Genomic DNA, 12,713 nt, shown 5'->3' with positions numbered 1-12,713 from the left:
GCCTGAAGAACCACTGACCATGCCACATTCGATGGCACCTTGGGCACATAGCCCGGTCTAGGATGTAAGATGGCCTTAACTCCGCCAGGGGCAAACTCCAGGCAAGTTGGCGTTATAGTCAAGGCCTGGAGATCACCCACTCTCCTCAGAGAAGTGATAGCAAGGAGAAAGGCCACCTTAAGGGTCAGGTTCTTTGCCTCAGCCGACTCTAGTGGCTCAAAGGGGGCCTCAGCCAACCCTTCAAGTACCACTGCCAGGTCCCAAGTTGGGACTCTGGAGTCGAGCCGCAGGCCTCATCCTCCGTGCCCCATGGAGGAAACGTACAACCAGATGGGAGCAGAGCGATCGGGGGAAATGCCTACAGACGCAGCCTCGGCCACGTCTGCATCATAGCGTCCAGCCCCAGCGGAGCTGGATGCCTGAGAGAGAACCACAGTGGACAGTGGGACGTCTCTTGAGACGCGAACAGATCCACTTCCACTGGGCCGAATCTCACGCACATGGCTTCCACCACCTCGGGGTGGAGTCGCCACTCCCCGGGCCTCAGCCCCTGCCTCGACAGGACGTCTGCTCCCTGATTTTGGTCCCCGGGGACGTACATCGCTCTGAGAGATGACAGTTTCTCCTGGGACCACAGAAGGATCTGGTGCGCCAGTCTGCATAGAGGGCGCGACCTCAGACCCCCCTGATGATTCAGATACGCGACTACAGAAGTGTTGTCTGAGCGTATCAGGACATGGTGACCGCGGAGGTCCGGGAAAAAGCTCCTTAGAGCTTTGTAGACTGCCAGCATTTCCAGACAATTTATGTGCCAGGAAGAATACCGGGTCTCCCACAGACCTCTCACAAAGCGGCCGTCCATGACCGCGCCCCAACCCGTGAGGGAGGCATCTGTTGAAACGGTTTTCCGACAACATGATGCTCCCAGCACTGGTCCCTGGGAAAGGAACCAAGGTTTCCTCCATATGACAAGGGAACGAAGGCATCTGCGCGTTACCCTGATCATACGGAACGGATTTCCCCTCGGGGAAAACCCCTTGGCTCTCAACCACCACTGTAGGGGTCTCATGTGTAGCAGGCCAAAAGGTATGACGTTGGACGCTGCTGCCATGAGCCCCAGCAGTCTCTGAAACTGCTTCACAGTGAGGTTGTGGCCTAGCTTCGCTCTGGAGACCATCGCCCGTATGGACTCCACGCGCGCGGGAGACATTTGTGCCCGCATCGTCGTGGAGTCCCACACCAATCCCAGGAACGTAGTCCTCTGGGAGGGCGTCAACACGCTCTTCTTTGTGTTGAGTCTCAGCCCCAAGCACCTGATATGGGCCAGAACGACATCTCAATGCCGAACTGCCATATCGTACGACTTGGCTAATATTAACCTGCTCTGGGCCAACCACAGTCCAGACCACCCCGTTGAACTTCGGGGGAGGGGAGCTGAACTGCAGTCTGTAACCCAGCTCTACAGTACGCAGGGCCCACGCAGATATATTCGGAAGGCATGACCATGCGCCAAGATAATCTACTAAGGGAACCAGCCTCTCGAGGCTGGCCTCGGGTGTCAACCGAGCCTCGTTCCCGACACCCTGAAGTGGCTGACCGGCAGGGAGCAGTCGAGAATAATTTTCGGTGTGCGGACGCGTTCGCTGCCCAGCCGCAGGTCTTTCTAGAGGCGGTTGGAGCGGCGTGCGTGCGCGGGAAATCAGTGTGGCCCGAAGCGTACTGGACGGCGGGAACACAGCACTGATTTCCCGCGAGATCCGGCGGGGAGGCGACCTCAATCGCTCCACCCCGGGAGGGACAGCTCTCAGCGGTCCGGCCGCAACTCGGACTGCTAAGAGGAAGCCTTCTTTGCCTGAAGGACAGTCCTCAGATCGACCTTAGGCTCCGAAGGCTTACCTCGAGAGCGCCGCCTCCTTTGCCAGGCTCCCTCGGGAGGGGCGCGGGCGGCGACACTCTCTTTTTGCACCTGTCGGTGCGAGGAGCTGGTAGACGGCCGAGGCTGCCCTTTAGAGGCAGCCTTCCTCGAGGAGCCGGAGCGACGGGGGAGATATTGCTGGAAGGCCGCCGACTGTTTTCTCACCTCCTGAAACCTTCCGACGACGGTATCAACCGCGCCGCCGAAAAGGCCAGAAGGCGAGATCGGGGAATCTAAGAAAAAATGTTTCTCCTTCTCTTTCATCCCCGACAAATTCAGCCACAAATGTCTCTTCACACACACCAAACCAGCCATGGAGCATCGGCCGTCTCCTTGGTGATGCGGAGAGACAAATCGGTGGGCTTCCTGAGCTCCAGAATATCTTCTGGAGAGGGACCCTGGCCCTCATCCAGCTCCTTGAGGAGGTCGGCCTGGTAGGCCTGCAACACGGCCATAGTGTGCAGACAGCCACCAGCCCGCCCGGCCGCCATGTAAGCCCTGCCCATCAGCGCTGATGTATCGCGGCACGGCTTAGTGGGCAGTACCGGGGCCTTAAGGGACGATGCGGCCTCGGGAGAAAGGTAGCTCGCGAGAGCCTCCTCCACCCGAGGCATTGTCCCATAACCACACTCAGCCGCCCCCAATACGTTAGCAAAATCAAGTACTGGGGGGTTGGAGAGCCTGGCTGAGTATGGTTTGTCCCATGACTTGCACAACTCATTGTGCAAGTCAGGGAAGAATGGAAGACCCCGGCGTGGAGGTTGAGATTTGCGCTTGAAAAACCTCTCATCCAGCTTACTAGGCGGCTGGATTTGAGGTTCTTCTTGTGGCCAATCAATGTTAAGCTTGGCCACAGTGCGCGTCAAAACCTCCACAAGCTCCTCTTGAGCGGGTGCGTGAGGTGGCGTTTGCGTGCTCTCGAGCCCCACATCACCCGCCTCGATGCCTAAATCATCGGACTCCTCAGAGCCAGACAATTGTAGCATCGGGTCCTCCGCCTCGCAGGAAGAAGCTGCTTCGCGGGCTTCCACACGGGGCGGGAGAACGTCTGAATCTTCAGACGAGGACTGGGAAGATGCCGTAGCAGTCCCATGTCCCCCTGATAGATCCATCTGTGAGCCCCACGATCTGCGGCGCCGCGCTGCCTCGGCAGCGGCGGGCCCAGAACTGCGGGGCTCGCGAGCCTGGCCGTGCTGATCAAACACAGCGAGCCGGCAGCTTCTCGCACTCGCTACAGGCGGCTCTCAAGCGTGCTGCATGCCAAGACAGTGCACACACAGCTGGTGTGTGTCCGAGCCCGAAAGATAGCGCGGACACGGATGCACACACCTTCTAAACTACTCGCTTGCCATGCTTATAAAATGCTTGTGAACTGTATAAGGACAGACAACACCAAATAGGACTGACAAAAACACAGAGCGCTTTAGCTGAAGAGCAAAAAGCTAACGTGTGTTTGTGCCAGCGTCCCTTTGTATCTTCCGGTTATGCCGTCATCTACTACGTCATGACGCAGCACCAATCAGGATTGGACAGATTTCATTCATGCTTCAGATGCGCTACGCTAGGGGGGTTCCCCTAGTGTCGTCACGACGATGACGCAGTGCGAGTTCCCTTGAAGGGGAACTTCAAGGCTCCAGTTCTTTTATCATGTAGTCACAGTATCTGTAAAGAGTGTCTTCAACAGTTCTGGAGAACCAAGAAAACTCAGGAGTGTCCTGTCTGCAGGAGAAGATCCTCAAGAGACAATCCTCCATATAATCTGGCGTTAAAAAACATGTGCGAATCAATCCTGAAGGAGAGAAATGAGACTCGTTCATCAGGATCTGAGGAGATCTGCAGTTTACACAGTGAGAAACTCAAACTCTTCTGTCTGGAGGACAAACAGCCTGTGTGTATAGTGTGCAGAGATTCAAAACAACATGACAATCAAACAGTCAGACCCATCAGTGACGTGGTTTCATCATATAAGGTAAGACAAATGTTTCGTTTCACATGTAAGTGAAAGTGAAAGTGACATGTGAAGGCCAAATATGGGAACCCATACTCAATGAGTACACACATTTTACTCAACTTTGTATAACATTTACTGTGCTGTGAAAAAGTATTTACCCTTATCCTGATTTCTTCTGTTTTTGTGTCTCATACTAATTTAAATAATTTTTTATTTAAAACTTAAAACAAAATACAACATAAAACACAGGCAAACTGAGTAAACAAAGAATACAGTTTTCAACACCTATCACCCATGTGAAAAACTAATCACCCCCTTTAGCAGCAATAACTGCAGCCGAACGCTTGTGATAACTGTGTTTTCTTTGCAGAACTGCTTTAGTTCAGCCATATTGGAGGGTTTTCAAGCATGAACTGCCTGTTTAAGGTTCTGCCACATCATCTTAATTGGGTTCAAGTCAGGACTTTGACGAGGACAAACTAAAACTTGAACTGCTTTCTTGAGCTGTTCAGAGGTGGATTTACTCCTGTGCTTTGAATCACTTTCTTGCTGCTTGAGCTTCAACTTACAGACTGAAGATCAGAGATTCTGAAAGGGAATGTTCGGAGGAAAAAACATAATAGAGGCACTTTAAGACATTTTACCAGCTTGATGCTGTTGGAAAAGTCCTATTTAAGTGCTGATTTGATTGAACATGACTGCAGTAATCAGGACTGGTTGTGTTTAGTCCAGCTGAACCACATTATAAATACATTTCATATATTTGAGGGATTAGTAACTACAGGGGCAAATACATTTTCACACAGGCCTTGTTGCTATTGGATAACTTTTTACTTAAATAAATAACATTTTACAAACTGTACTTTGTGTTTACTCAAGCTGCCTTTGTTTTATAGTAGGTTTAAATTTCTGTATCTAGTATTCTGAATTTAGTATGAGATGTGCACAAAAATAGAAGAAATCAGGATGGGGGCAAATACTATTTCAATCATTGTATTGTATTGACTACATTCAATATCACTGTATTGTCTTCTCTTCTTCACTGTAATCTGGTGTTTTTTGTTTAATTCTAGAAGGAACTCAATACAGCACTAAAGTCCTTACAAGAGAAACTTAAACGCAATAAAAAATGAAAGGAGAGTTTGAGAAAACAGTTCAACATATCAAGGTGAGGAAACAGAATCAAGAATCATGTATACTATCACTTTATACAGTTATGATTTGATATATTTAATATAATGGACTCCAGTTGATTATTTCTGTAAATGACGAGCATCAGTCTGCTTCTGGATCCGTTCTATGTCGGGTATCTGAGTTTATCCCTGATATGAATGATGTGAAGTGTTGATGTGTGTCGATTGAGATGATTGAAGTGAATGTGATGTGATTTCAGTCTCAAGCTGAGCACACAGAGCGTCAGATTAAACAGCAGTTTGAGAAGCTTCATCAGTTTCTCAGAGATGAAGAAGAAGCTACAGTCACTGCACTGAGGGAGGAAGAGGAGCAGAAGAAGCAGATGATGAAGGAGAAGCTGGAGGAGATGAACACACACATCTCAGCTCTTTCACACACAATCAAAGACATGGAGGAGATGATGAAAGCCAATGACGTCTGCTTTCTGAAGGTCTGATTTCAGATCATTGGTTGATTATTGCTTGATTGATTGAGTTGTTGATGATAAATGGTGTGTTTGTTCTGCAGGAGTTTCCAGTCTCAATGGAAAGGTGAGTGATCTGCTCCTGTCTCTGGTCTCTCTGGTTCTGATCCAAAGCCACTGCAGTTCTGACTCCTGAATGTTCTTCCAGAGTCCAGAGCTCACAGCCGGATCCACATATGGCTTCTGGAGCTTTGATTCATGTGGCACGATACTTGGGCAACCTGCCGTTCAGAGTCTGGAAGAAGATGCAGGACATCGTCCAAAACAGTGAGTCTGACTGCAGGAGATCTGAGCTGGAGAGTTAAAGGTTCTTCATGACACACTGATAGATAGATAGATAGATAGATAGATAGATAGATAGATAGATAGATAGATAGATAGATAGATAGATAGATAGATAGATATGACTGTCTCTGTGTTCTGGGTTCAGAGGGTTTTAACTCAGGAACACACTGCTGGGATGTGGAGGTTAAAGAGAGTTCAGTCTGGACTCTTGGAGTAACTACAGCATCAAACCAGAGGAAGGGACGTGTTTTCTTCGACACTGATGTCTGGAGTGTGTCGTACGGATGGATAGGAGGTTTTCTTGTTAATCAGAAGCTTGATCGTGTGAGAGTGAATCTGGACTATGACGGAGGAACGGTGTCATTCTCTGATCCTGTAACTAACACACATCTACACACATTCACAACCACCTTCACTCACACACTCTTTCCATTCTTCTGTTGTGTTTTTTCTGGCTCTCTGAGGATCTTACCAGTCAATATTCAGTAAACGTCACTCCTGTAGATCTGGATCTTCCTGCTTTCATCATGTTTCCAATATTTAATCCATATCTCATGAGTAAGAGTGCTGTTGATCTGAGTATCAGTACGGTGGCTGTGATTGGGCCGTGATGATCACATGACTGATATCCCTTACGGATAGTTCATTTTATGAAGTATACTTAAAGTCGGCATGAAATCAAAATGGACCCTATTTACTTTGTTAGCGCATATTATTAGTCTTGTGGTGAACAATTAATCCGTGCAAGTTAAAACACAGAAAATTTTTTTTTGGCTTCGTAATCTTTAATCAAAATCTGAAAATGCCCCTCCCCTCTGTCTTGGAGGACCTTCTCTGATGACGTAGGTTTGACGGCTTGGTTTGAGAAACGCTTAACCACTCCCCTCAAATCGTTAGTCTGTAATGAGCGAGAGATGGAGAGGAGGAGCGCTAGAGTAAAACCCTGCCCTCTGTTCAATATTCCTTTTCACTGGGAAATACGTCACAGCACTGGAGAAAAGTCATTTGCAACTTCCGGTTCACGCGGACTTTAAGTAACGTTAAAGTATACTTTATGTAGTGAGCATACTAATGTCAACAAACTTGTAAGTGTACTATTTCAATACTGCTCGGGTGTAAACTGGCCCAGTTTCAGCTTTTTGACTTTCTCAGTTTGTGTAAATCTACTTTTGGTTCAGAGTATTTATGTTTTCCCACCTTAATTTCACATGAAAAATTAACATAAGACAACACAAGCGTTAGCTTGTGCCGCTCTCCACTACTATAAGTGGAACAGTTGTAAACTTTAAGTGCACAACTAGTTCACAACTACATTTCTCATTTTGTACTGCATCTGTACTACAAGTGAACTTATAAGTATACTACTAGTTTACTATTTTAATGCTAGTAGTAAAAACAAATTGTTTATGAAAGTACACTTTGAAGTATACTCGCAGTAAACTACTTGTAAGAGCCATTTTGTCTGTATTGTAAACTCTGTCATGTACGTGTGTGTCCAGTAGGGGTCTCTCTTGGGTAAGTGGTTCTAGAATATAGGTGGAACCCTTCTTTCAGGGAACAGGTGTTGCTGCAGGGAAGGTGCACACAGGGTTTGACCGCTACGTTAAGTTATGCTATGCAAGTAGGATATCATACTCCACACACAAACACACACACACACACACACACACACACACACACACCTTACATGTGTGTACAGATGGTGGAATAATATAAGCAGTCCCGTATGAGTGTCATCATTATCTGGATCACTGCTTGCACTAGGCTTTGCCTCATTCTGGTGTTGAATAAATATATGCGCTTATGAAACAATTATAGTGTAATTATTAATAATTATTACATGGCTTGGTTGAATTCTAATGTAGAATGCGGTCTGTTATTTATTTGGTAGGTAGTCATTAGAGGCGGTTGTTATAACGAATACATCCCCTTCAGGCTGCTTCGCGTCGGCTTCGTTTGAGTGTGATTTACTGGAAGGAAGCACTGTAAAACTGAACATACAATAAAGAAAATGTCAAATAATGTGTTTTTACATCATAATTCAATTGTTACATTCAGATTATAACATAATGAAGGTGTACATTTGGCCAAATAATACTATACAGATGGCCAAACAAATCAGCTCTGCAATTTTATCTTCTTTAGAAATACAATTATACTTGTATTTTACTTTATTAACAATCAAAAATACTTAACTAAATTACTCACAGACATATGTTTTCAAAGCCTTTGTAACATGAAACCGCATGGCAGGGAAATACAGGGTTCCCTTTCGAAAGGGAACTCCCACGTACGCCTCAGCGTGACTGATGACTGAAACACTGTATAAACACGACAATCGTACTGGCCGGCGTCAGCCATGACGTCATGCTCTAGCGCATCCAGGAAGTATAAAAGGGACGCCCAGAGAACATGTCATTCTCTTTTCATCTTCAGGGACTGTTTCACTGAACAAAACTGTGAGTAACTAACAAAAATGGCTGGAAATTATAGGAAGTGTGCTGACCTGTGTGAGAGATGTCTCACACCTGGTGACACTCACGACCAATGTGTTCGTTGTCTGGGTGAAGAGCACGCGCGCTCTGCTCTCGAGAGAGCGGGGTGCGCACACTGCGAGCGGTATCCTATGAAAACACTCCTTTCTCGTTTGTCTCTCTTTTCGAGGGAAGAGGGACAATCTTCTTTGCCCCGCGGGTCGGGTCCCTCTCGTGCTGAGGCTGAGAGGAGACTCAGATCGTGGGGGTCACAAAGAGACCTCGCTGACGATTTTGAGAGAGGAGTGAATCTCTCGTGGTCGTCAGCAGGTGATGAGGACGAACTGTTGGACGTGGACGCACTTTCTCAAGCGTCATTCAGTCCAGCAGGCAGTGCTCTTTTGGCTTCGAGCCAAGATGAGCAGGAGGAGGCTGAGGCAGGTAAAGATACTGAAATGCTTGAACCTGCCCAGGCTCCCTTCCCCACGTATGCAGAACTGATGGAAGTGATGGAGCGTGCTACTGCCAGGCTTGAGTTACCATGGCAGCGCATCAGAGAGGAAGTTGCTCATGGAAGGCTTGACGAGCGCGTTCTCTCTGGCCACACTCCATCAGTTCCAGTGAGCCTTCCATTCCTTCCTGACCTCCACGCCGAGGTTGTGAAGGCATGGAAGACCCCGTACTCTGCCCGCATTCACCGCTTTCAACATTCTAGTTATTCTGATGTAGAGGGAATGCGAGAGCACGGGTATGTGTCGATGCCTCCCATTGAAGAGACCTTTGCGAGTTATCTCTCGCAGGGGAAAGCATCAACACTAAGAGCTCCAACCCTGCCATCTAGACCCCTTCAAACTACATCTCGTCTAAATGGCAGGGCATACGCGGCGGCAGGTCAGGCTGGTGCTGCACTGCACACAATGGCTGTGCTGCAGGCGTACCAGGCTGACCTGCTGAGGGACCTGGATCAAGGTCAGGGTTTATCTCCTGATGCGGTAGCTGAGCTGTGCCGCACCACAGACCTGGCTCTCCGGGCTACCAAGCAGCTGGCTGCGGCGATCGGGTGATCGATGGCAGCTATGGTGGCCACGGAGAGGCATCTGTGGGTGAACTTGGCTGGCATCGGGGAGAAAGAAAAGACTTTTCTCCTTGATGCCCCAGTTTCGCCCTCTGAGCATTTTGGATCCTCTGTCGAGGCAGTGGTCGGAAGGTTCAGAGAGGCGAAGACGCGCTCAGCGGCATATAAATCTTGCATACCACGTCGGTCCAGGTCCACACCCAGACAGCCCGGGGGTCCTGGCCCGTCTCGCTCTGAGGAGCGTAGACAGGGCCAGCGGGACTCAGTCGCCACTCGTGCCCCTCCTCCTGGCAGGAGTAGGACAATGAGGAGGCGCGAGTCCAGGAGGAAGAGGCAGGGTGTAAGGGAAGAGGACTTTCAGACCAGACGCAAGCATCCTGGCAGAGGCAGATAATAGCCTCCTTCCCTGTACACACCCTGCTTTCCCTCTTTCCCCCTTTTCCTTTTTACCCCTCTGGGGTCTAAGCTGTTTTTGGGGTCCTTGAGATGTTTTGACATGCCCTTACATTTGTGCTTTTTTCAGTTGCTTATAAACATATTAACCCTCTGGGGTCTGAGGTGTTTTTGGGGTCCTTGAGATGTTCTGACATGCCCTGACATTTGTGCTTTTTTCAGTTGCTTATAAACATAGTAATGGCAAAAAAAAATTACACACTATTTAGCACAAACAGGGCTACCATAATATGTGAGCAACAAGAATGTACATGTCTGCATTTTTGAGTGAATAATGTTTATGCGTGGTTATTGAAAAAACTAAAAACTAAAGTTTCTGAAACATATACTAAATATGTGCCAATAAGACTTTTGTCTAATAGATGTCATCGCCTAGTGTTTTTTCTTCAAAATTATGTGAAAATCACCCTGCCTAATCCTTCACATAACACAATACATTGATTTGAATTTTGCAAAGCACTTTCTGTTTGGAAAGGCAATATTCGAGTGGGCGTCAACGATCATGCATATTTAGTGGTTCACACCTGAGGACCGCATACTTAATGAGCCATTCATTCAGGTGAGTCACTGAGCCACAAGAATGCAAGAGCAACAGTTGGAAGCATCTCAATTCTTTTTTATTTTTCCACATATTGTGCTTGCAATTTGGCCTATAATATCCAAGGAAAACATGTCTAGTAATTGTGCAGTTAATTCTCATACTGTATTTTCAGGTTTGGAATATTTTTCCTCTCCCCAAATTTGTCACTAATAAAACACAATAAAAATTATTTAAAGAAAAAAATTATATTTACCTTTTAATAGTTTGTTTACATCTACCTTGTAAATATTTAAATAAACAACAATTCAAGTGTAATCTTTCTTTGTAAAAACTAAAGTATACATTTTATCATACATATTTCAAAGTTAAGGATTTGATTGATTATTTTTGACAAAAAATTGGCAAATAAAAGCTTATTTGAGGTTGCAGATATTTTACAGTAAAAATGTATCTATCCAAAACTAATCAACGAAATGTTGTCTTTCATATGTCTGTAACATAGGTCTTTCATTTTTATTATAAGGAATATAAATGCTAAAATGCTAAAAGGAATATAAACGAGAAAACACAGCCCCTCACAGGTTTGCGCCGTGGATTCCCGCGAGTCAGACGCGGATACTGTGTTTGTTTTAGGCTAGCGCAGTCTTCACTCGGACGCGCGCTTCAATCCGTTGTGGAGACTCTCTTTTCGTTCTAGTGAAATTATAAATCAAAATACACACAAACATGTCTCTGCCTGATATACAACCACTGATAAACATAATCTGATTTGATAAAAAAAAAAAAAAAAAAAAACTATATGAGTGCAGATTCGAACTCAGAACCTCTGACACGCTAGGCAAATGTTCTACCACTAGACCACTTGAGTGCACGTATTTACTCGCGCGAAAAGTTGGTGTTTACTCGGCGTGATCAATTCGCTCTTGAAAATGCTGCCGTTCGTCGTCTGAGCTACAATCTTCCTCTGAGGAAAAGCCAAGGTGAGTTATTCCTCGCTGTCCAGAATCATCTGAAGAGCGTCTTTACCGGAGAAACGAGCCATCCTCTCTAAACGCGATGAACTATCAGTGAATCTGATCTGATGGAACTTCGTGTTTTCAAGGCATTGATCGGGGGGCGGGTGCGAAGCATAGATTACCTAAACTATTTACCATGTGAATAGCGCCGGGGGCGGGGCGGCCTCGGTTCATTATAGAGATAATGAGGCAGAAGGAAAAAACGGAACCTCTCCTTGCTTTCAAACGGATTACATGAGTTGAAAACATTTGTTTTTTATATTAATTACTCCATTTAAAAGAAGAGATTTCAAGCTTCATAAAGACATATATCACGTGCCTGTGTGAGAAGTATTCGCTGAGTTATGATTCATTTTCGGACGCGTTTCAGAATGGACTACACGGACAGAGAGAAGGCAGATCGCGCTCCGTGTTTATTTTTCTTAATTTGGCGAAAAGCACAACACTTTGCTTTTATTGTGAGTATACAGAAAAATAATACACATTTAACAGAATCGATTGATGTATGAAACTCCTATGGAAAATCAAAGTCAACAGAGTATTTATGAGTTTCTTTTACACTGATAAAAAAAAAGCGAGCTGGTATCGCCGGCGAGACCGCCGACCTCAGGGGGTTAATGGCAAAGGTATAATTAGACTCTATTTAGCACAAACAGGGCTATCATAATATGTGAGCAACATGTATGTACATGTTTGTATTTTTGAGAAAATAATGTTTATGCATGGTTATTGAAAAAACTAAAAATGAAAATTTCTGAAATAAGGCCACAAAACACATACTAAATATGTGTCAATAAGACTTCTGAATAATGCATTTTGTTGCCTAGAGTTTTTTCTTCAAAATGATGTGAAAATAATCCTGCCTAATCGTTCACATAAAAAAAATACATTGATTTAAATTTTGTAACACACTTTTTGTTTGGAAAGGCAATATGCCGGTGGGCGTGATTCACACCTGAGGAGACAATGCCCCCGCATAATGAGGCTGCATACTTAATGAGCCTTTCATTCAGGTGTGTGACTGAGCCACAAGAAAGAATGCAAGGACAATATATATATATATATATATATATATATATATATATATATATATATATATATATATATATATATATATATATATAATTGGTTCACAGTTGTTGTTGTTTTTTCCACAAATTGTGCTTGCAAATTGTATAATATCCAAGGTAAACATTTCTAGTAATTGTGCAGTTAATTGTTCTCATACTTTATTTTCAGATTTGGAAAGTATTCTCTACCCAAATGTGTCACTAATAAAGCATAATAAAATGATTTAAAGAGAAGGCTTATATTGACCTTTTAAGATTTTGTTTACATCTATCATT

The 12,713-nt window shown here is 45.4% G+C and overlaps 1 pseudogene across 1 annotated transcript; it reads left to right on the top strand.

The window, feature by feature from the left end:
* The first annotated feature begins 3,556 nt into the window (after nucleotides 1-3,556).
* Nucleotides 3,557-6,821, top strand: LOC311281026 (E3 ubiquitin-protein ligase TRIM35-like; annotated as a pseudogene). Its single transcript, XR_014630341.1, has 6 exons — nucleotides 3,557-3,884; nucleotides 4,940-5,034; nucleotides 5,260-5,490; nucleotides 5,568-5,590; nucleotides 5,672-5,790; nucleotides 5,924-6,821. The product of XR_014630341.1 is annotated as an E3 ubiquitin-protein ligase TRIM35-like (transcript).
* The last annotated feature ends 5,892 nt before the right edge of the window (nucleotides 6,822-12,713 follow it).

Source organism: Rutilus rutilus, assembly GCF_951802725.1.
Source record: "Rutilus rutilus genome assembly, chromosome: 21".
Taxonomy (NCBI): domain Eukaryota; kingdom Metazoa; phylum Chordata; class Actinopteri; order Cypriniformes; family Leuciscidae; genus Rutilus; species Rutilus rutilus.
This window is presented reverse-complemented; position numbering and strand designations above follow the sequence as displayed.